Here is a 26,443-nt window from a genome sequence, read left to right on the forward strand (position 1 = left end):
GTTGTCATTGTGCTAGGCACTGCATAACAAGAGATAGAAGAAAACTCTTAAGGTACTTACAATTGAGAAATATAAATAAACATGTATTGACACGAGGTAAGAAAAAAAATAACCATCTACACAGAGTGCTATAAAACTTAGGAAACGGTGCTATGAAGCCACATAGCCCATCCAAGAATTGATCAATTGATTTCCTGGAAAAGTTAGATGAGCTAATTTCAGGAGAGATGGGTGAGAGATGGGTCAGCAGGGAAGGTGGGAAGGTTCTCCCAAGTCATGGAGAGAAATAAAGTGAAATGGAGAAGTGTGCCCCAAATTTTGTCTCTCCAAAGTGAACACTTAGTGTAGGATATTATTAAGATCAATATCTGTGGAAGGAAGCATGAAGAAGCAGGACTGGGGCAGAAGTGGAAATTGAACCAGTCCACAGGGTACCCAAGCCTCTGCCAGCAACATGAGAACAGGTGGAGCCAGTCATTTATATCCTTGCCTAAGTCCCCCTGGAAGAGGGTGCAAACACAGCATCTCCATGGCGCCCAAATGTAAATCCAATAGAGGGCCAGCATATTAAACTGTAAATTTCCATGTAATAAATGGTAGGAAAAGAAGTTGAAAAAGTAAATTTTCAAAGATACATTCTCACAATAATGTTCTAGTCTCACCAGAGGGAGCCAATTGTATATCTCTTTCCAGCTCTACGTTCAGTGACATCACTTTGGCATCTTGAAATCATCCTTGGAGAAAGTATTTACACCATAAAAACTGGCAAAAGTTACAAATCAGTGCTTCATTTTTCTGAGAACTAGTTTACCAACACAAAACATCATCATTTTCCTTCCTATGTCCATAAACCCAGTTTTGAACCATGATGAATAAAAGCCCCAGGTAAGACAGCATTCTACAATCTGTTCAAAATAGGAGTGCTCATAAGTCAATAACCCCCATTCTTTTATGCTGAGGGAAGTAAAGACTCTTCCATTTCCTATTCTTGCCACTAACCTCATTTCTGCCTTGGTAAATTGTAGTAGTCTCAAAAGATAAATTCATGCATTACAAACATTCTGCTTTCACACGTATTCAAGAATATGTATTAAAGGCCTACCATGTATTAAAAGCTAAGTTAGGTACTGAGAACTCGATAGTGAGCAAGCAAAAGACTTATTTCCTATTCTTAGAGTTTACAGTCGAGACACAAACACTAAATAAACCATAAAATAAATAATCATAAATGGTGACTGTAATGGAGAAAAGATAGAGAATGAGAGATATTTGAACATCTTTGATGTTTTAACTTTACATATCACCACATAGCATAAAATAAAACATCAAGTTAATAGAGACTAAGAATTAATGATATACAGTTTCAGAAAAGCAAATTATAATTATTTTTAGAAATTTTGTCTTATCTACTGTTATGAAAAGCCCAGTTTAATACTGAGTTTTTTTCCAAAAATTTCCATATATGCACTAGCAATCATAGTACCTCATGTTTTCCATTTACTGTATCATTACATTCATCTGCTGTTTCATTACAAAGATACAGAAACAGAGAAATTTGAATAGTATCAAAAATCAGAATTTTTTTCCTTTGGCCACTGTTATTTACATTGTAAAGAATATCTCATGTTAAACTAGACTCTCACTTTTTCTAAATAATTGCCTTGAACATTATTAGTAAAATTCTCTGGTTAGGACATAACATTTGGCAAAGAAAATGAGGAATCTCACCTTCAAATTCATATTCCTGGGATGACTATATGAAGGGAAAATATTAATTCAATTTACTATTTTTGTTTTTAAAACATGATATTTTCATTCTTGGAAAAAGCTGAGACTTATGCCTTACATATATCTAACAATATAGGAAAGGATAAATTTAACATCTGTTCATGATACTGCAGTTCCTATCTGGATTCCCATCCATGATAACCAGGCAGTTAAAAGCACATATCAAGATCTTGTTTTAGAGGATTTGGAAAGTAACACTTTCTATTTGTGACACCACAATTATGTGCTTGTGAATTCTGATCATATAAAAAATAATTAATCCAGGACAACCTGTCTCTACTTCCTTATGGTCAAGTTTAGACTAAACAAGATTTTGCCATTTTTAACATCTCTTATCTTCACCCCAAAGTCATTACAAAATACATCTCTAGAATCAGATGAAAATTTATAAGTGTTTCCACTGTGGATTGCACCAAAGAGTTAAAACACTGCAATGCATTATACATATATTCATACATAGGGGCAAAGGGATACCGTTCTCATTTTTCATCATCAAGGCATTTATAAGACTTCTATCTTCTTTTGCTTTTGTGACCTCTAACCAGAAAGGCCAAAGTAAATAAAGGTCAAGATAGATGTCAAATCAAGCAATTACTAAACAGGGAACTTGGCTGTGACCCTCAGATTAGAAATGCTGACCTGTCACAGCAACAGGGGAAAACCTTCCTGCAACTCCTTCTCTCATTTTATGAAATACAATCTAGATTTCAGTCTAGGTTGAAAAAAACTAATATCCTTCATTTGCGTTTTAATTTTTTCCACCCTTCATATTGGGGTTGTCCTCCCATTTTCTCCTTGGCTATAGGCTCTGAATTGTAGATACTTGAAAGGAAAAATTAGTGAGAATTGGGAGCAGGGAGGGATAACATACCTACCATGAAAAATGAGAACAATCCAACACAACACAAAATGTTGTAATATCACTTTTATTCATATAGCTGTACTTGGAACTGCATGAAATTTAGATGATTTGCACAATAGCAGTGACCTCAATCAATAATACTCATAGTCTTTCTGCAGTGGGTCACTTGTAGTAACAGCTTTTTGAAATATTCTTTGGAAGGTGACTAAAATTTGCAAATTTGTTTATATACCTGGATTCCTCTAATCTCTAAAATATAACTCTTTCCTCTCTAGTTCCAAAAAGATATTGAAAAATATTATCTTTATTACCCATTACAATCTACATTCACTCCTGAATTCCTCAAATCCACAAACTTCCCACCCTTCAAAAGATCTGTATTAGTGTTTTCATTTTCAAGAGGAAAAATAGAAGATTTACCTATGAATTTTGAGTTGAAACAGAAAAAAAGAAAGAAAATCTGTCACAGAAATAGTTTGATAATGGAGTCTGACAGAAAGGTTTCTGGCTTTTTCGTTCCCTGCTTGACTTTCCACAATTCACAGGAGAATATTAGTAATTAAACAAAGAACCCGTGGCCTTATTTCCTGGTAAACTATTAAATTTTGTTGAATTAATGGATTTTGACTGTTGAATATAATTATTTCAATTAAGTTCATTAAATCAAAGAACCTTATTTGAATTTCTGACTTTGAAATAATCAGACCCCCCCCCAAAAAAAAAGAGTCAAAGACTAATTAAAAAATGAACAAACAAAAACAACCATCATCCTATTATTGGAGCACAGGCCTGGAATTCCAGTGAGGAAGAATTATCAAAACAAAAACAGGAAAAAAATGTTCTTTTAATGAAAGTCCTACTTTTCAAACATTCTTACATTAGCAAACTTTAAACATTGACCCTAAAGGAAGAATGCAAATATATCATTTTAAGGTACTTTCCATTTCAGATTCTGCTCAAAACCCAGTCTCCACTGAAAAATAAAAGATAATTGGAAGATTTTCTTAGTTGTAGACTACAGAAAACCGAAACAAAAGGAAAAGTTCCCATATCAAAATGACGTTCAATGTAAATTATATGTAAACCACATCTTTTAATCTTTTAAGTTTAATTATTTTCTGCCCATATGCTCACAACTTTTACTTCTTTGTTCAAGGAGTCTAATCAAAGATCCTAGTGGAAAGTTCAGCCTACTATTTTTGTTATTATAACTGTTTCTTCTAGTCACCAAAGAAATTAATGTAGCATAAGGGCTTTGAATAATCATCTTAGAAAGCATTATACCCTCCAAGGATTCCGCCACAGATTACACTAATTTTGGAATATTATTTCTTTCAAAAGCATCAACATACAATAATAAGAGCAGGAGCAGGAATGAACTAGAAACTCTATATTATTTCTTTCAAAAAAATCATCTTCACCTCTACTGCATGCATTTTTATTTACAAAATTCCCAGAACTAAGGCTAAATAAAAGAACCCAGTTCACAATCATTTTGAATTACTACATCTTATTTCTTCATTGTGTCTGCGGTTAACAAAACTGAATGAATAAGACTGAAGTTGCAGCCTGTGATGGCTTGACATGTTTTCTGTTTCCTCAAGAGGTGTAGCCAGATTTTTTTTTTTAATTGTGTACTGAAAAATAATTGTCTAAGAGTAAGAAACTGGCATTTAAATAGGAGTGGATTCCCTCTAAATTTTACCCCAGTGGCTCCAAGATATGAATCACAGCAAATGGTCTACTCCCTGTGGCCAGCATTCCTTCTATCCACATTCAATAATGCCAATTAGCCTAGGTGGGGCCAATACAGGGGTAATCTTACAAATGGACCATTTTAATAATAATTTTTCCCTTTGGAAGGGGGTCTGTGGGCTTCAAACAAACCAAAAATAAACTTAGTTTAAGGAAAAGGAAAAGTTAGACTTCAAGCTTAGAAAAAAATTTAAACTTTCATCAGTATTTATTCTTTTTGTCTTCTTTATTCCTTTTGGAAACTGAAATAACTCAAGAAAGCATAATAACCTTCTCTGGAATTTTCACTCAGCTTGAGGATGCCAAAAGTTTGTTAATATGTTTGTTTTAAACCCTATGCTTTTTAGAAGTATAGTACTCAGGGACTTAGAAAGTGATGAATGCAAAATACAAAGTGAATTTAGAAGACTGAATTTCTTCATGATGAATTATTTCATAATTAATTATGAAATATATTTTAGAATTTATTTCTGTCCTAAAGAAATATATGTGTTAAATAGCACCTATTATAGTTTTTACATACAGTTCATGTGTTATTGTGCTAAGTCGCTCAGTCGTATCCAACTCTGTGTGATCCCACCAAGGACTCTAACCCACCAGGCTCCTCTGTTCATGGGATTCTCCAAACAAGAATGCTGGAGTGGGTTGCCATTTCCTTCTCCATGGGATCTTCCTAACCCAAGTTTCTAACCCATATCTCTTACTGTCTCCTGTATTGGCAGGCGGGTTCTTTACTACTAGCACCACCTGAAAAGCTCTTTACAGTTATTTCCCCCGAAATCTATAAGCATTACACAAATCAGTGCCTAACCTTTACCAAAATATTATAACAATCATGTATACAATACAATTATTCAGCCACAAGAAAGAATAAAATTCTGCCATTTGCAACAATGTGGATAGAACTTGAGGGCCTTAAATGCTAAGTGAAATAAGCTAGACAAAGATAAATACTGTATGGTATCAGTTCTATTTGAAATCTTTAGAAAAAAATCTAACATACAAACAGAGAGTAGAAAAGTGGTTTCCAGGGGCTTAGAGCATGGAGAAAATTGAGAGAAAGTGTAAAAAGATAAAAATGTTCAGCTATAAATCTGAGAATCTAATGTGTAACAGGATAACTGTAGTTTATAACAATGTATTGATAACTCAAATTTGCTAAGAGAGTAGAATTTAATTATTTTCACCAAAAATAAATAAATAAATGAAGTGATGTATGTGTAATTATATGGAGGGAAATCCTTTCACAATGCATACATATTTATATATATATCCAATCATTATCATGTATATATTAAATATGTTATACTATAATTTTCTCAATTATACCTCCATCAAGCTGCAAAATATACCAACAATCAAGATTCAGTGAAAATATATGCATATAATAATCCATGACAATCTCTGAGGTAAATTCTTTGATTGTCTAACAACCTTATAAAGTGGAAAAAGTAATTTTTCCATTTTAAATGTGAGGAAATTGAAATTCAGAATAATTATGTCTATGATCTCTAGCTAATTTTTGTGAGAGTAGGTTAGATTCTAGGCCTTCTGGATTCCCACACACCACTTCATATTCACCCTGTCAATATTTGATTCAGCCCCCAAAGTTTTATGTAACCTGTCTGTTCTTTGGGAATTCAGAGGAAGCACAGGTAAATTGTTTAAGGCCTCTAGCAGCAGCAGCAGCAGCAGCAGCAGTCATGGACAGGAGGGCTTTGAATAAAGCTTTAGATGAGGACCAGTTAGACCAGGAGGAGGGACAGAAGAAAAGTACAGCAGGAGAGGGAAAAACATAGCCAGGTAAAGAGAATAACAGCATTTATTAAGCACATATGATCAGATACTATACTGAGCAGTTAACCTACATCACTTAATTTACTCCTCACTACACACATGAATGAAGTACTTCCCACTAGGAAACTGAGGCTTAAGAAACTAAATATCAATTTGTGGATTGTAACCCTGGTCTGTTTGGACACCTGAATTCAAACTCTTAACCTTTACTCTCTACTACTTCTGGAGCCAGAGCATAAGGAATGGGCATGAGTGAAAATAACCTCACAGCAGAAGAGTCACACTAAGAGTGGAAGAAAATGAACCAGATAGAACAGATTGGGGATCAAATTATCAAGTGTCTAAAAATTCAAGAAAAATTAAATTTGATGTAATAAGCAATGGGTCCCCTTTATAGATTTTTGAATTGGAAGAAAGACAATAAAAAGAAGTATCCAAAGAATATTTTAAGGCAGTAAGATGGAGCGAGTAAAGGACAAAGATAAGGGAGGTAGTTAGTAAACTATCTAATGGTTCAAGTATGAAATGACGAAGGTCTAATCTAGGGTTGTCAACATGGTCATGAATCAGAAGAAAAGGATACAGAAAACAATTAGAGGGAGGAATCAACATAACTTCATGACTAATTAGATGCAAGAACTGAAGCATAGGAATGATGAGTCAAAGATGACTGGATGGTTTCAAGCCTGGAGGACTGGAGAGATGGCGCCACAAAGAGTAAAGATGAGAGAGGAAACTGTGGTGGAAAAGCATGAGTTTGTGTTTAGGCATGTTGGATTTTAGTGACTGACGAGAAGGGACCTGGCTATGAGAACTCATTTTCAGATATCAGAATATATAACTATGAGAAACAAGGGTACTATGCAATAATGAAAGATGGAAGTTGTGGATACATCTGAGTGTGCGGCTGAAGAACATGAAAAGAGAGAGAGCAGGGCTGAGATTTTAGTCTAAGGAGTTTCTATTAAAAAAGGATGCCAGAGAAGAATGAGGAGGGATTCAGGAAATAAGCAAAACCAGTTTCTTTCTTTTAAGGGGTTTACAATTTACTTGGGGAGGCATATTAGCAGGGCTGAAGCAACATCAGTGAAATTATTTATCTTGACTGGAATATAATCTCCATGAGAGCAGAGACTAACTCTTAAAATAGGACTGGCATATTTTAGAAATTTAATAATATCTGTTGAATAAATGAGGAATTCATTGTATGCCATGTTTCAGTAACTACCACAGTGCCTGGCAAACAGCTGGAGCTCAATAAAGCTTGCTTAATTGAATTGAACTAATAATAATTCTATCTTTAGTCCTAAGGAGATCTCCATCTTAAAGTTGTTAATTATGAGATTCCAGATAAGTTCACTAAAAATTCAAAGAAAAGACACATTATCAAAGCATTAAAAGTAAAAATCATGAAGTGGCCTTGGAATAAGGGAAAATAAAAAGAAAGAAGGAGTATCAGGGAAGGAGACAGTTACTAAGGCACAGAAGCAGAAACAAATTTGAGACATCTGTGCATCAGTTTAAAATTTGGATGTAAATGAAGGATATGAATTAAAGAAATATGACAATTACCATTGCTTAGGTGTGGTGCTAGTAACCAATAAGTATATCACACACTTTCATGATTGGCTACGGGCAATAAGAGAGAAATAAGTTAAAGACCATGCCAAGGTTTGTGACCTGAGTGACCCACCATAAGAATGATGGCAATGAAAGCTCAAGTGGAGAGGAAGATGTGTTTAATTTTAAACATAGATGCCCAATGTCTCTGTTAGGGACCATTTGAATGAAATTCACTCAAACCAACTCAAGTGAAAATGGTACTCATTAAAGATGAGATACAAAATTTTGTAGACATCAGAGAAAATTTCAAAATGTACAGCTTGGCTAGCATTACCCATGGAAAAATCAGGAAATAAAGCTGACAGTCCTTTTCTCAGTCCTTATATATCATGAGATATATTATATACCTCATGATTCTGTGGCTCTGATCCATTTCCCAGATAGACTCTATAGACCAGCTTCTTCTGCCTTTTCAAGGTATTTTTTTCCTTTAGAACTTTCAGCGCGGACATGACTTTGGCTTGCTATGATGTCAACTTTACGTGAACATCCAATTTTTGTGCTTTCATTCTGAAAAATGTCTCACATGCTTTCACAGGAAAAATACTATCACTGCTCTACCTTTCTTTTTTTTCACAAAACCATATGAAGTTAATAATTAATTGTGTAAGAAAATTCATTTTTAATGTTTACTATCAACTGGAAGTATATATGTTAATTTCCGTTCACTTTGATACTTGTTTATTTATTGCTTTAAAAAACTTCCTTTCTACACTCCATGTTATCTAATATAAAAAATCAACAGATATCACTCACTATCCCTCACAGATACTTACTCAGTTGAAAATGGAATAGAACTGGTGGGCTGCCGTCTATGAGGTCGCACAGAGTCGGACAGACTGAAGCGACTTAGCATTAGCATTAGCATTATCTCTTATTGGGGCTTTCCAGGTGACTCAGTGATAAACAATCTGCCAGCCAAGCAGGAGACACAAGTTCAGTCCCTGGGTCAGGAAGATCCCCTGGAGAAGGAAATGGCAACCCACTCCAGTGTTCTTGCCTGGGAAATCCCATGGACAGAGGAGCCTGGCAGGCTACAGTCCATGGGGTCACAAGAGTTGGACACGATTTATGTACTAGACAGCAGCAGCAGCAATATTATCTCTATCAATTGAATAGCTAAGAAAATATCTCTGGATGTTCTTTGGTAATCTTTTCTTGATGGGATTTCATGGCTCCAGGAAAGAGGCCTCCACCCACACAAAAATTCTCTCCCTTGTGAGCCAATAATCTGAAATTTCATTACTAGAATTTTATCCCTTTCGTTGACAACTTTGATCCTTATGAAAATACTTATTCTTTTGTTGTATGTAATAACTCCCCCTGCTCCCAGAGACAACCTCTGACTTCGTAATTTTACCAGGTCTAACTTTCCTGGTAAGCTAAATCTTTTGCATGTTATGTACTCAGATCCAACAAATAGTTCAAGATGAAAAGGCAGATGTATTGCTAAACTGTAGGCCAGAAAAATAAACTATGTCAAATGTTAGTATGAAATAGTCTTTTGCAATTTATTTGTAACTACTTCATAAGGACCTGTTGAGAAAACAATTTTAATTTTATTAAGCTTCAGACTATTTGCAAAAGAAGGTTTTGGATTATTCTATAATTTGTTGTATACAAGACCAATGGACCTAAATTTTAAACTAAAAGAAAAAAAATTTCCTTCAAAATATAATCTTACTGAGTTTATACAAAGAGTCACTACCCCCAATGCTTAATCCCCCTTCAAATAACTGTTTTTATTCTTCAAGTATCAATATATATTTAATAAGTCATAAGGGAAAGATTGCAGAAGGCCACAATGATATTTCCTAAATATGAAGAAAATAAAGGCTAAATATTAAAATCTGTAAGTTTATCATCACTCATAGCATATATATATGTATATTTATATATTTCTTCATGTATATAGTTCCTCATGTCCGACCTACTTTGTTACCTTCTTAGTAGTCCACAAACCTAAAAATTCTCAGTGCTTAGCTGTACCATAAGCATCTTCTAACTGGTTCATTTGTCACCTATTTACTTCTTAACAATTTCCAATAGCCCATCTTTAAAGTGTTAAAGCTCTTCTGTTGATAAAAATTAATCTAATTTTTCAAAGTACAGACAATTCTGTTTGTTGTTTCTTTTAATTTCAACATTAAGGAATACAGGTGTGCATTCTTATTAATAAATAGATAAGTATGCAAATATGTTCCATGATATAAGATCTTTCATGTAACACAGTCATCATGTGTGAAAGCAGAAATTAGTTCTCCATTCACCACTGATATCCAGATATTACTGACAGTTTTAAGGTGACTACTCAATGCAAAAATCTTAATTATATTATCTGAAACTATTTGAATTAAGAAGGACTCTGGAGTGAAGCAGCTATACAAGGCAAGCTTGTATTGCTTTGATGGACTCATTCAGTTTCAAGCAAACCTTTGACCAAGTTATAGGATTTATATTACAATGTATCTCATTTCTTTAATTCTAAAAATGTAGCTATGAAAAATCTTATTAAATCCTTTCACCTAGTAGTTGCAGAACCTGAAAAATTCATAAATATCTCTGACTCTCACTTTTCTTATCTATTAATTTGAGAAAGTAAATCACAGCATTTTTCTGTGGATTAAATTAAATGAGATATTAAAGTACCTGGTGTATAATAGATTTTCAGTAAATTTTTGCCTTTATTACTATAACTGGGAATAGTATTTCAAGGAAAGAATAAAAGTGACATTATAGTACCACTTTTAAATCCGAGAATTGAGAGGATTTCCTGGTGATTCAGTGGTTAGGACTTTCAATACTATGGGCCAGGGTTTGATCGCTGGTCAGGGAACTAAGATCCTGCAAGCTGTGAGGCAAAAAGAAAGAAAGAAAAAAATACATATGTATATATACATATATACATCTCCAAGCATTGAAATCATGTGTGTTCTTGGGCCATCTTCTTTTTCCTTCCTTACAACTGCCTAGAAGTCCATGTCTGTCTGTCTCTCTCTCTCTCTCTTTAGTCACTAAGTCATGTCTGACTCGTGCGACCCCATGGATTTTAGCCTGCCAGGCTCCTCTGTCCTTGGGGTTCTCCAGGCAAGAATACAGGAGTGGGTTGCTGAAGTCCATGTAAATCCATTGGATTCTTGGCATCTTAATTATGGATTTGATTCTACAGGAATAAAACCAGGAGTATCACGATTATACCCGAGTCATGTTGATGTTGTTAATTCTCTTCAACTTAGGAAATGCAAAAATGAAACTAATGAACGAATTGATTGAGCCAAGCCATTAACCCTTAAATAAAGGGTGATTACTTGCTTTTGACCTCAGACTGCTAGGAAGATGCTTTGGTCCTATTTCAAGATGACTTCCCAGTTTGTTTCTTATTTACATGAAGCAATAAATATCTTTTTTTTTTCTGGTTCCTTTCTCCCTCCACTTTAACTTTACCTTCTGATATAATGCTAGACACATCCTACCCTCTAATCCTGCTAATCAGTCACTCCTTCCTTCTCCCATGCCCTGCAGCAACTGACCCTCAAGCACTTTTTATACAACTTGGTCTTTCTACACTTCAGTAAATTGAAGACCTCACTTTGAAGGATTTCACACTTAAAATTTCTTCCATCAAACCTTCCTACTGACATGTCCTATAGTCCAAAACAGGACAGTATTCAAAATAGTGAGGCTGACCACTAAAATTCTGGTATCAGCATCAGACTTTATTTTTTTTGGCTCCAAAATCACTGCTGATGGTGATTGCAGCCATGAAATTAAAAGACGCTTACTCCTTGGAAGGAAGGTTATGACCAACCTAGATAGCATATTTAAAAGCAGAGACATTACTTTGCCAACAAAAGTCCGTCTACTCAAGGCTATGGTTTTTCCAGTGGTCATGTATGGATGTGAGAGTTGGACGGTGAAGAAAGCTGAGCGCCACAGAATTGATGCTTTTGAGCTGCGGTGTTGGAGAAGACTCTTGAGAGTCCCTTGGACTGCAAGGAGATCCAATCAATCCATCCTAAAAGAGATCAGTCCTGGGTGTTCATTGGAAGGACTGATGTTGAAGCTGAAACTCCAATACTTTGGCCACCTCGTGTGAAGAGTTGACTCATTGGAAAAGACCCTAATGCTGGGTAGGATTGGGGGCAGGAGGAGAAGGGGACGACAGAGGATAAGATGGTTGGATGGCATCACCAACTCGATGGACATGGGTTTGGGTAGACTCCGGGAGTTGGTGATGGACAGAGAAGCCTGGCATGCTGCGATTCATGGGGTCGCAAAGAGTCGGACACGACTGAGCGACTGGACTGAACTGATGGAGAGCCAAGTGAAAATAATATAGGCAAGAATAAATGTTAACAATCTAAAAACCAGACAAAACTATCTGCAAGCATAATACAAATGGTATTAATAATAAAACTCAGAGAAAGTGAAAATGAAAACAAATTTTATGCCCTGTAATTTAAAGCTAGTTTCAGGTTTCAACTGAAAATATTTTCTTATTGTATAGCTTGGTCAAACTTTGAAGAAATAAGAGGAATGTTAAATGAAATGTCCCCACAAGAACTAGCTATCCTCAATGTTTTGTTTTGTTTTTCCCATAAGCCAGAGTTTTAACCTAATTAACCCATCTTTCATTAACATGTTGCAGAAATGGGGCCTGGCCAACCACCCCTGCATATACTCAATTGCCTGGACATGCTTTTGTGGTTGAAACTCAAATGCTTCCTCCCACACAACAAAACAGAAAATACTTTCATTTCCTTGAAAAGGTCAAGTATCTGCAAAATTTCATACTTTTTGTATGTTTTCCTTTTATAAGATTCATATTACCTATTTAATAGATTACCTTTCTATCCTAGCAGAATCAGAAATTTACATTTATTTAATCAGTTTCTTTTGAGTTTGTAGAGTATTGATTACACAGCATTCAAAGCTATTCATTTACACAAGTTCTCTGGCTTTTGCCTAAATCTACATATGTTTTATGAAAATTAACAAAATAAACTAAATATATAATAAACTACAATCTATTTGTGACTGTATATTCAGTCTATCATGCACTTTGGGAATACTTCCCTTTGATAACAATATTTTTTATATGTTTTGTGCTATAATACAGAGAAACAGGTATTTTAATATTTATTTAAACTTCAATATAAAAAAGATTTGAGTAGATTCACAAATATTTGAGCAATGTAATGGCATAATAATATACACAGACATATATACACACTATATTACATGTCAGATACCTTTTCACATGCACTATCTCATTTATTTCTCAGTGACCTCATGAGGTTAACCTATTGGTATCTTCACTTGTTACAATTAACTTGCTCAAAACTCCAAAACTAAGGAGCAGTTGAGATCTGGATATGAACCCAGGTGACCTGACTCTAGATTCATGTGTTTGCTAGAAAGGAAACCAGAGTTAAAGTGAGCCCAAGAAATGTGCACTGAAACTTTTGTCTAATACAAAAAATGAATCATAAATTTGGTTCTGATTTTTTGGGAGCCAAAGAAAGAAACACAATCAGAAGCAAAATTCACAATGCCCATAACATAAAAGCCATACTAACAATTCAGAAGAAATTTGGCACCTCCTCTGGTGGACAGTAAGAGAAAGAGTAGTTTTAAAGATGAACAAACAAATGAACAACACCACCAAAATGTAGCACCTTCTCATAATTCACTTAAATGCAAACTCAGGGAACACTCACAGACTTAGAGAACAAACTTATGGTTGCCAGGGAGGGGAAGGACTGGGGGAAGGGATAGTTAGGGAGTTTGAGATGGACATGTACACACTGCTATATTTTAAATGGATAACCAACAAGGACCTACTGTATAGCACATGGAACTCTGATCACTGTTATGTGGCAGCCTGGACAGGAGGGGAGTTTGGGGAAGAATGGGTTCATGTATATGTATGCCTGAGTCCCTTCACTGTTCAAATGAAACTATCACAATATTATTAATTGGCCATATCCCAATACAAAATAAAAAGTTTAAATTTAAAAAAAAATGCAAACTCAAGGAATAACCCAGAACCTAACTCAGAAAAAGCACATTTTTAATGCTCTAAAGCAATATTATTATATCAAGTATTTATGCCAATGGAATGGTTTGACTCTAGAGTAAAATTTAGAGTATCTCCAGGAATGCAAAGAGTACATCTTTTTGTGCATAATCTTCCCAGTATAACAAGGTAGTATCTTAGTAATTACTAAACATTTAATGAGAGTTAGAAAGAAAATATTAATATTATATATTCACTGGTAAAAAAGCTGCCGCTGCCGCCACCACCGCTAAGTCGCTTCAGGCGTGTCCGGCTCTGTGCGACCCCTTAGACGGTGGCCCACCAGGCTCCCCCATCCCTGGGATTCTCCAGGCAAGAATACTGGAGTGGGTTGCCATTTCCTTCTCCAATGCATGAAAGTGAAAAGTGAAAGTTAAAGTGAAGTCGTGTCCGACTTTTCGCGACTGCATGGACTGCAGCCTACCAGGCTCCTCCATCCATGGGATTTTCCAAGCAAGAATACTGGAGTGAGTTAAGATGTACCTATTTTACCTGGCTGATTTAGAATATGTCTATTTAATTCTTCAGCAAAGTAGAAACAGAAAGGACACAAATCACTCAAAGCTTCATTCTCCGTGACTGTAAAATAGGAATAGTAATACTACTCCCTCATTGTGTTGCTTTGAAGAATTAATGAAAAATACATTAAAAATTCTAAGAACAGTGTCTGGCTTGTGCTATACACTAATTAAAATGTTGATTACTATTAATAGTAGTACTATTCCTAAATCTATATTTAGAAACTCTAAAGTGGTCCTTCAAAGCTTTACAAAGCATAACAAATTGAAATAGAATATTAGGGCTTAAAGAATTAAAGATGAAATCTTCATATTGTCCCAGGAATCAAATAACTACTCTAAAGTCAGGAGTCAACTCTGAAAAATTATATGCAGATTCTATGGATTTGGTCACTTTTTCAAAGTGTTTTAAGTTAGGTTTAATTTTTTGAATGGAAAAAATTATTTTTTTAAAAAAATTTATTGTCTAGACAAAAGTAAGCCCTTAAATCTGTTAATAAAGTAAAGATACATTTCTATACAAACTAGGACACTGTTAAGAGTGAAAAGGTGTGATAAAATAATTAACAGGCATTAATAGATCTACAACAGGTGTAAACCAGGATAATTCCAGCAATTCTAGGATATAGTCACCGTAACTATACTTACTTGCTTCTATATTTCAATCATACACAGAATAATTAGTGGCTGTGCATTATCTTTAAAAAATATTTGCAAAGAGCAATGGGGCTAGTATCTTTTTTGCAAAATCATAAAATTGTATCTTTTTTCAGTGTATTAATCTCCAAAACAAATCAAGTATTACCAATTATACACAGAATCAAAGGAATTTTAAAACTTTATGCAAAAATTGGGACCTTATCATAAATTCCAGTGGCTTATGATGCTCATCAATTTGATATAACTGGCCAGTTAATATTATTCAGATTTATTTGGATACATTTTTTCTTTGTATTTTTAAAATCTATGAACAAATAAATACCCAGTAAATCCCTTCAGTGACTTTGTAAACATATATAATAGAATCAAATATTTTTTTGATTCCTTATATTTTTTTTCCCTTTTTGGAGGACATCTTAATGCAAGGAAAAAAAATATTTCCAGATTTTTTAGTCAAATATTATTTTTCTTCCACAAAGGATTTTGTCTGACCATCATCCCCCTAGTTTAGTCTTTCTATAGTCTTCAAACTCTCGTTACCACACAAATAAATGAACAAGGGATAAAAAATAATAAATATCTAACTATTTAGATTGATGATTTTTTAAATAATCATTTAAAATAAAGAATAAATGGAGGGTTCCCCACTTCACTTCTAATCTTTGAACATAGCCTATTTCCAAGCTCACCCTCTGAGAATCTAACCTCTATGAGAGCAGGGACAGTTTATTCAGAATTATGTCCTCAGAACATTATGTAGAATATAACATTCAATAGGTGCTCAATAAACATTTATTGATTAATGAGTGTAAAGCCCATTATTTAGGTTTCACACATCAGTTTTTAAAGTCCAGGATTAGAACAACCAATCAAAAAACAATCTTAAACAACTTGTATTAAAAGATTTACTATGACACAGAAGGGTGAAGTAATGTCAAATTCTGATGCAATCTTTGATTTTTATTGGTACAGATAAGGGACTAGTAGTCCTGCCTTGTTCTGTACTCATCAGAGCATGTATTATAAGAAATTTTGACAAAGTGGAGTCAATTAGGAGAAGAGGAAAAGATGGTATTGAAATTAATCTATAAATTATTAATAATCATTCATGCATTATTAAAGGAATCACAGGGAAAGACAAAGGGGGGCATGATCACTCTTTAACTATCTTCCAACCTTATGGAAGAGGAATTGGATGATTCCATGTAACCAAGAGCATATAAGATACTGTGAAACAAAATATAACTCAATACAAAAATAATTTTTTATGAGAATTCTGCATCATTCCAGTGGCTACAACTTGGCACTTTCATTGTGGAGGGCTTAGGTTCAATCCCTGGCCAGAGATCTGGCAAGCTGGATTAATAATAATATAATAATAGTTTTAATAATTAGTGCTGAGGAAGAATAGAATAGATTATCTTTCTTTGAAATGCTGTGCTTTCTATCTGAGTTGAAAAAGAGCTCTTCTGAAAAGACAGACTGAAGTCCCTAGAACTTCTAAATTGATATTATTTTATTATGTATCTATATATGTAAAGTATAAAATAGAATGTCAAATTCTAATGCTTTGTATAGATAGCTTTACATAAATAGCTTTCAGCATATGAAAAATAATATTTAGATATCTAAGAACTTTTTATTATATCCATTATCATTTCAGAATACATAACAACCAAAATAAAAATAAATATTCTGTGACTCACTTCAAAGAGATACCTGTTTTTAGAATGCTTATTACATATAGCTAGTTGTTAATTTCTGTAAGAAGTTAGTGAATGAATAAGCAATTGGTATAAACTAACTCTCTCTGAACTACTTGGTAGTTTATTTCTTTTGCTGGAGAAGTTAAGAATTTGGATAAAAAGATGCTCCACATCTTATGTCATCAGGAAAATGTAAATTTTTTTTTTTTGGCTGCTCAGTTTGGGAGATCTTAGTTCGCTGACCAGCGATCGATCCTGTGCCCTCTTGCAGTGGGAGTACAGAGTCCTAATCACTAGACTGCCAAGGGATTCCCAGGAAAATGCAGATTAAAACAACAAGATACCACTACAAACCTATTAGAATGGTCAAGATCAGAAACAATGACAATACCAAATGTTGGTAAGGATGTCGAACAACAGAAAGTCTAATTCATTACTGGTGGAACTACAAAATGGTACAGCCACTTTGGAAAACAGTTTGGCAGTTTCTTGTGAAACTAACCATACTCATACAATATGATTCATTAATCACATTTTTGGTATTTACCCAAAGAAGTTGAAAACTTGCATCTACAGACACACAAAAACTATCCTGTGCATGAGTATATTTACAGTAGAATATATATATAGTACATAGGATATATACTATATATATAGTATATATATATAGTAGAATATAACCCATAATTGCCAAAACTTGGAAGCAACCAAGACAACGTTGTTTTAGTGGGTGAATGGATTTAAAAAAAAAGATATGGACAAACCTTAAATGCGTGTTTAAGAATATGAAATTTCTCTTCTATAATGTGAAAGAAAATATGAAAAGGCTACATATTGTATGGATTCAGATTCTAAATGGAATATCAAATAAATGTAAAAATATACTACTGAGGAATAAAATATGCATTTTAAGTTGTTGATAGCTGGATTGCCAATATATTATATATATATTTTTTTAATAGTATGTATTGTGTATACATATATATGGGCTTTCCAGATGGCACAGTGGTAAAGAATCTGTCTGCCAGTGCAGGAGACACGAGAGACATGGGTTCAATCCCTCGGTCGGGAAGATCCCCTGGAGAAGGAAATGGCAACCTGCTCCAGTATTCTTCCTAGAAAATTCCATGGACAGAAAAGCCTGGCGGGCTACAGTCCATGGGGTCACAAAGAATCAGACACAACTAAGTGGGTGAGCACAGCACAGCATACATATGTATTCTTTAAGGAAAATATTTAGGTACTTTAATATTCACCTTACTTCTCCCTTCCCACTCCTTTATTCTCCTAAGAAAATCAATTTTGCATTTTATTTTAGGTTTTCTTTTATTTATTGGTCGTGAAGAGGACTCTAATTCTTATTGAAAAGTGTTGCTGAGCTAATGACACATTGCCACAGGAGAAAACATCTTAAGTTACAGAATTTAGATTTCTAAAACATGCCATCAAGATCCAAAATGCCTCAAGTTACCATCAACATCACCATGCACCTCTTACAAAGCTGCCTCTCCTCACACTCTGACATTCAAAATAAAGAACCCAAATAGTTATATGATCTCATTGTTTTTGTTTTGTTTAATTAGTTTGTGCCTTTTTTTTTTTTTTTCTGGGCTGGCCATAATCCACTATGAATTAACTCTGATTTGGATTACTTTAAAAACCCAACCCTGTTTTCATGTAAAACTGTGTACAGCTCATTTTAGTAACAAGAGTACTCACTTAAATTCTAATTATAGTCCACTATTTGCTGCAAATAGTTTTTCTTCATAGCAATGCTTAAGTCAAGCTTTTTCACTTTGTATTTTTGTAACTCATGTTTTCCTAATGATGCTTCCTCACACTTTATCTTAAAGCATACCAAAATAAAATAATAACTTTGTTTTTAATATTATAAGAGAAAATATTACAGTGTTCAAAGACATCACAGCTGTCTGGACATATATATTTATATATATATAATTTATTCAACTAAATATTATTCATTCAAAAATTTCAACTAAATATGATTCTACTCAGTCAAATTTTTCATCATTGGAAATATGCAAAGAGACTCTTAATTAGTTGGGCTACTGAGAGATCTATGAATAGTTTTTATTCATCAGTTTCAAACAGGATAATTGACCGCAGAACCCAAGACAAAAAAGATTTGGAAGAGGATGTGACAAGGTGGTAAAGGAAGTAACTTAAGATATTCATAGCGCTCTTGAATAGCAGATTATGAAAGAGTGGGTTAAAAACACCTTTGTAGTTTCCTTGGATAATCTCTTAAACATGCAAATAAGTGACTAAGTTAAAGAAAATCAAGTTAGCAATGGTTGGGGCATTTTTCTGTGGCATTTTAGGATCTTGTTAAAACTGGTGATAATTAAACCTAAATCCCAAGGGCCTCCTGTACAAAGATAGGAGTAAATGAAGAGACCAAATGACTGAGAAGACTTCTGGGCTGAGATTTCAATCACTGACACCATGAAAGATTGTCCTTGCTCCATCATGCCATAAAAGGATTTAATGATTCATCTGTCTTTTGAATTTCATGGGCTCCAAGTCGATTTTAACAGATTTCAGGTGATTTCATCACAGTGCCGAAAAAACAATCCACAACACTGAAACCAAGCAGTTTTATAATTTACTTCCATTTATTCATAAACTACTATTGCAATACCAATCATTATATCTCCCTAAATCTCATATAAAAATAACTATTCATGACAATATCACATTGACAAATTAATAGAACAATAAGCTATTAACTTTTAAAAGCAGATATGATTTTTAAATAGATTCTAAGTAGAGTATCAAATAAATGTGAAGTACTATGGAAGAAAATAACTTTGCATTTTAAGTGTCAAAAGCCAAATTACCAATAAAAAGACTTTCAAACTGACACTTATGGAAGAGTTAAGTACAGGATACTGTGGCAACCATTGAGGGGTGCCTGGCCAAGAATGAGTAGGGATGGGGAGAGATTGAAAGTTCGGGAAGGTTTCCTAGGTTCAGGAAGAGGCCTTACTTCAGAGAGGTAATGCCCTTCACCCTTCAAATTAAAGCAAATGGATTCAATCTAGAGTTAAAATGCTAATACCAGTTTGACGCAGTAAGTAAAGCACTAGTATAACCAAGATCATCAATGTCTGGTTCATCTACACCTTTGTCAAGAAAGTGTGCTGAGTTGATTTTCCCTGAAGAGTCAGCTCAATGCAAAGAAAAGCTATTAAATCTGCCGATGTTTCTATAGTAGCAAAGGATGAATAATTACTATAATGTTTTTAAATAGCCATTTAAAAATATTTATCAAATTGGGAAATTTTCACATTTAAAAATACTCATTGTACAACCTACAATCATTTGTTTTTCATTTATTTTTAAAAAGGAAAAACAGATTAGATACTACTATTCATGGGGCAATATTTATATATTTTTTCATTAATCTGTTATCTGATATTTGACTGTTCTTCAACTTTTTGAAAAGTCATTCCAATATTCTGACCAAATGTCATCTTAATATATGTATACCTATGTATGTGTATATATTTGTATATATAGAATATATATATTTAAAAACATAAATATACCAAAGTAATGATTATCAACTATATCAAAATATGCCCCCTGAGATTTGTATATTTTTTCTCTTTTGATTTTTTTTCTCTTTTGAGACAGTAAGCTTTAACATTTCAGTTTCATAATTAAAGAGGAAATTCCGTTTCATAAGTAAAGATGGTGTTTTCCAGTATTTATGCAGTGCTCTTTATAATTTAAACTTTTTAAAAAGGAGCAAGGAGCTTGTTCAGAAAGTTTTACAAGATTAATTCTTACCATGTCACCTCTGAAGCTTGACTAAACATCTTAATTAAACCATTACATAACAAGGAATTAAGAAATGATATGACAGGATATGTTGTACTCACATTGGAGAGTGTCTCACCTGGAGTTTAGAGTGACTGACTTTGTAACCTAAAATTTTAGAATTAAAGAATACTGCTTTGCTCAAAGATATGATTATAATTAATTATCTCAAGCAATGCTCAGAGTGTACCTTGACTGAAACACAAAGAAGACGGAGAAAATGTTCATAACAACTTTTTTTTTCCATAAAGTTCACACTGAATCCTAAATAGGCGAGATTTTTTAAAAGTCAGTGTATTCCTATCCATCCTAAAATCTTACATAGTTACAAATCTCCATTTCTAAAATGACTCTAGGTTTCTAAATCATACATATATAAGTGTGCAAAAAATAGACAAATATAAAACATCAAAAAGATTTAACAACTAAGAAAAATTCGTAACAGTAAATCCCTTTCAGTAAACAAGTGAGAGAGAAAGGACATGGACTTTCATTCATTTTAAAAATAAAACTAGACAGCAGGTTGCCAGAGTAAATGTTTTATTTGGACCACAAAACAGCTCTAAGACATTGCTAATATATATAGTTGAAATATATGTTTTTTTTCCCTGTCTATATTATCTCATATCTATATGAAAAATAAGTAGGAAAGGTAAACACAATAGCCATGAAAACAGAGATATCCAAGCACAGTTAGTGGAAAATGTCCACCATGAAGATTACGTAACGAACTATAATTACTATGACTGAATATAAGGCCATGGAAAAGTTAGAGGAGCACAAAATAATAACTGCTAAAGAGGTTCTTTTAAGATATAAATTAGGCTACCATTTCAAAATGACCACACACACACAAAAAAAGACATTGTTTTTGTGAAATTTTTCCTTCATTATTTGGCAGTTAAAAACACAGTGCCTAAGTTTAGATTTCAAATAGATTATGAAACAAAATCTTGGAGTAGTACATTTTTAAAAGCTGTTAAAAAGCACATATATCCAGGTGCTGGTTTCACACTCTAAATGAAAACTTTGCAAACGGCTCCATCTTCAGGCCGCTCACAATACACTGAGCTCAGTTATAAGGACGTCTCACTCACACTTTGCCATCATAGTTCTTCCATTTCTCACTATCTTCTTCGAATTTGTTCTGTGTTAGCATGGAAAATATCAGATTGAGTAAATTCATTAAGACACAAAATTTTTCAATTTTCCTTCACACGGACTATTTCTTCATAGATCAGTTTACTGCTCAAATACATCTATGCATATAAAGACCAATGGGAGAACATTAGATTAGCTCCCTGAGGTTAATCCTAAACAAACAAGGCTAAAAGAAAAGTAAGTCTTTAAATTTCACTTTCTAATTTTATTTTTTTTTTCTTTTTCTTTAAAAAAATATGGAACGCTTCACGAATTTGCGTGTCATCCTTGCGCAGGGGCCATGCTAATCTTCTCTGTATCGTTCCAATTTTAGTATATGTGCTGCCGAAGCGAGCACCACTTTCTAATTTTAGAAGCAACTATATTACTACATTTTTTTATCTTCCAGCTTCTCAAATTCCTTCTTAGAGTTTAAGTTATTAAATACAACATTTACAAGCTTATGATTGATTGAAGCCGAACAGAGATGACTTAAGCAAGAGACTCCTTTTTCCCCTGGTAAATAATATTCATTTCTTTTTCCATTTCCCCTTTCCCTACTCTTACTAAAGTCAGAGATAGAGAACATTTAAAAAGAACCTGGAAGGAATTACATGGAGCAAATGAATCCAATACAGCTCTAAATCCTGACTTTTTAATCTTTAAACCCTATGCAAGTCATTTGACTTCTTATCTCAAGAAATGAGACACAACCCAGACAGACCTGCTTTCAAATCTCACATGTCTGCAAATTACCATATTTATTTGTTAAGCCGAGCAACCCCTAGAATTGGAGTACTAAAGAAAAGCAGCACCACTCTTCATACCAAAGAGAGCAACACAGAGCAACTTAGACAATCAATCACAAATATTCATACAGTTAAGCCTGCAGATCCAGGCTTGCCATAAACTTTGACCATTCAAATTTAAAAGAAGTTTTATGAACATATTATAATGGCTTCCATGAAGATATTTCCATATAGAGATTGCTTAAGTAAAACACCCATTAGACAAGAATCATATCGGGCATGAAATATTACATACTCTCCTCAAGCGGGTAATTATGGAATGACTATTACAAGGCAGGGAAAGTGTGTAAAACTTTTAAAATGTGAAGACAACAGCTGCTCAAGGCCCCAGCAATTCAGGACAAATCTGACACAAGGTCAAAAAGAATCATAGAATCTCAGGTTTGGAAAGACAACTAAAGATAATTTAATCCAACCACACCTCTAACGTTGTCATTAAAACCAATCTCTGTCTCTATAGCCTCTTTAAGATGTAGTTGATGATAATTCACTGCCTGATCTTAAAGTCACTGAAGAAGCTAGTATCATGTGGACCCAAAGTTAAATAGCTATCTTCCCAGTGGCTCAGTGGTAAAGAATACGCCTGCCACGCAGGAGACATAAGAGACACAGGTTAGATCCCTGAGTCTGGAAGATCCCCTGGAGGAGGAAACAGCAACCCACTCCAGTATTCTTGCCTGGAGAATCCCATGGACAGAGGAGCCTGGCAAGCTACAGTCCATAGGGTTGCAGAGTCAGACACGCCTGAAGTAACTGAGCATGCAAAGTTAAACAGCAGAAAGAATCTCATTACCTTCTGTTATTTGTGAAATAAACAGATTTCTGGGCCTCCACTTCCAGCAGTGTAGGCACTCCATGGGCGGACTTTACAGTCATGAACCAGGAAGGAGGAAGGCAGGGCATGAAGGGAGCAGCTCAAGAGCTCACTCTCTGCTGAGGCAGAGCCAGCTGAACTACCAACTCTGCAACCTGAATGCAGGCTCTGCTGCTAAATGAGGAAGGTAAAGACTAAAACAGAGAATGAGCAAATATTATCTTTGACATAGTCTGACACTGTAGAAACACATTTTTTGAGCAAGTAGACCCAAGTCGCCATGATTTCTGCATTGGTCGACTGAAACTCATTCATCAATAGCCAGAATCCTTTTCAAATGCATGGGTCCTGCTTGAGCTTAAGTTCAAGTCTAAGTCTGTTTGGTCAGGTTCAATACTCTAGACGTTTCAAAAAAGCTGAGACTGTAAAAAGCACAAGACAATAAAAAGAAGGAAAAAAATAAGGCTCAGAGGAAATGATGATTCATAATGAATCATCTCTCAACGAAGAGCTGAAGTTGAATGTAGTTCATTAAATATATTTGTGACCCCATGAACTGGAGCCCGCCAGGCTCTTCTGTCCATAGGATTCTACAGGCAGGAATACTGGAGTGGGTAGCCATTCCCTTCTTCAAGGGATCCTCCCAACCCAGGGATCAAACCGAGGTCTCCTGCATTGGCAGGAGGATTCTTTATTGTCTGTGCCACCAAGGAAGACCAAAATTTAATGTAATCATTGAATTTTAAAACTAGGGTATGTAAATAATTTTTCCTCAATTAATGATGAAACAATAAATTATTTGTGTATACCACATGAAAGTGAAATTTGCTCAGTCGTGTCTGACTCTTTGTGAGCCCATGGACTGAATTCTCCAGGCCATAATACTGGAATGGGTAGCCTTTCCTTTCTTCAGGGCATCTTCCCAAGCCAGGGATCAAATCCAGGTCTCCCTCATTGCAGGCAGATTCCTTACTAGCTGAGCCACAAGGGAAGCCCAAGAATACTAGAGTGGGTAGCCTACCCCTTCTCCAGGGGATCTTCCCAACCCAAGAATCGAACCAGGGTCTCCTGCATTGCAGGCAGATTCTTTATCAACTGAGCTATCAGGGAAGCCTGTATACCACATAGGCTCATAATTTAGTCCATTGTGATTTTTTAATTACTTAATTTTAAGCACTAGTATTTAATTGACAATATCTATAACTGATCAGAATAAAACAATGGAATTTAGCCCATGCATATCATAGATAATTCTGTTTCTCTTGAGAAAAACCATATTTCTAATGAACAAAAATCTAAAGAAGCAGAAAGTGAAAAGTATAAAATAAATCAGAAAAGTAGTCATTCTCTTTGTCAACAAAAATATAATCACATAGGAGTATTTATTTAGTTATATTTTTGTAGATATAAGAAATACCAATTTTAATGCAATTCTAAAAATATTTATAAAAACATTAAAAGTTTATTACACTGTCAGTTACAGCCAATATGTTCTTCTTCAATGTAGAACTCAGAGTTATTGGTTATCTGAGAAGTAAATTATCACATATCATTATCATTATAATAAAGGCGATCACACTTTTGGGATGCTGACTGTTTGTAGCATTATACAAGGTGCTTTACAAACATTGGCTAAGTTTATCACCAAATGAAAGTTATATGTATTTTACTATGTGAATTTTTCAAATAAGAAACTTGTAGCTAAGATGCCACATTCTTTGCCCAAGGCCCATCTGTCTGACCCAAAACTGATGCTCAGATATGTGTCCCTGTCTTTAAAATATCACTTTAAAGCCCTACTCTATACTTTAAGAGTCAGACATGACTGAGCGACTTCACTTTCACTTTTCCCTTTCATGCACTGGAGGAGGAAATGGCAACCCACTCCAGTTTCTTGCCTGGAGAATCCCAGGGATGAAGGAGCCTGGTGGGCTGCCATCTATGGGGTCGCACAGAGTCAGACACAACTGATGCGACTTAGCAGCAGCAGCAGCTATACTTTAAGAACCATATTGACACATGTGTCCTAAGAATTTTAATTTAATTTTACAATTCTATACTATTATATTCCTAACACATTTAAAATCATAAATACATCATCCTTTTACTCCATAGAAAAATATTTTATTGATCTCAACTAAATGGAATTTAATACATACAAAGTTTAATCAAACATTAATAGCTTTATTGTATTTTAAATGCCATACTGGAACATTATACTCAGAATCAGAGAATCAAATCATATCAAAGAAGCCAAACTTTGAGGACATTAAAGTTGTTGCTAAGTAATGAACAAAAGAAGAAGTAAAGGACTGATTTTTTTAAGATAAAATGTTGGCAACAATTTCTAAAACGTAAAGATATCCTGAACTGTCATTAATTATGCCTGAGAGTATATTTTACATACAGATCTTTAAGGGAAAAGATGCAGCAATAAGGAAGAGTTCCCATAAATCAGTATTTTAATTTTCTTAGTTTTCTAGGTGAAGTAACAAACTCATGAATGCAAGTGGTTTAAAATGCAACAAATTAATCTAGAGTTTAGTATTATGGTGCTCTATATCAAATAACATAGCAATTTTGAGAGCAGAGAGATGCATTTAGCCATAGTTTTTTGTAATTACTGAAAAACGTGAAATTTTAACTTTAAAGATTACTTTAAATTAACTTTACTATTGTTTTAATCTTCCCTCTGTTGAGAAAATTTAATCATTATCTCATACTTCTGAATCTATATATATACAAAATCAAAAATTTCTCTCTGAAGGTATACTCAACAAGATTACATTTTTTTAAAGCAATCAGAATTAGCCTGTGCTTAAGGAGACAGTTCAGAAGCCCCTCAGCTCCATATCTGGAGAGGCCATTAGTCTGAAAGGTCCCTCACCAGGAAAGAGTGGTGACCCATTTGCAGTTGCCACTAGGTGGAAGTCAAGGCACTCCCTGGGCACAGGCCCTTGCTGCTGTCCCAAGGCCGGCCTTGCTAACATTTCACCCAGAACCCTAGTGTGGAAAGGAGGGACTGTGCCTGATTCACTGCCCTGTG

At 34.4% G+C, this 26,443-nt stretch overlaps 1 long non-coding RNA gene and 1 other non-coding gene across 2 annotated transcripts in view; both read right to left on the bottom strand.

Moving 5' to 3' along the window:
• LOC145504124 (uncharacterized) overlaps positions 1-26,443 on the bottom strand; it is a 382,163-nt gene that overhangs the window by 165,491 nt on the left and 190,229 nt on the right. The window lies entirely within an intron of this gene.
• LOC145521531 (U6 spliceosomal RNA) lies at positions 22,026-22,132 on the bottom strand. Its single transcript, XR_014065451.1, has one exon. It is a non-coding gene; the product is annotated as a U6 spliceosomal RNA (small nuclear RNA).

Source organism: Giraffa tippelskirchi, chromosome 1 (genome assembly GCF_054371585.1).
Source record: "Giraffa tippelskirchi isolate mGirTip1 chromosome 1, T2T-mGirTip1v1.2.pri, whole genome shotgun sequence".
Taxonomy (NCBI): domain Eukaryota; kingdom Metazoa; phylum Chordata; class Mammalia; order Artiodactyla; family Giraffidae; genus Giraffa; species Giraffa tippelskirchi.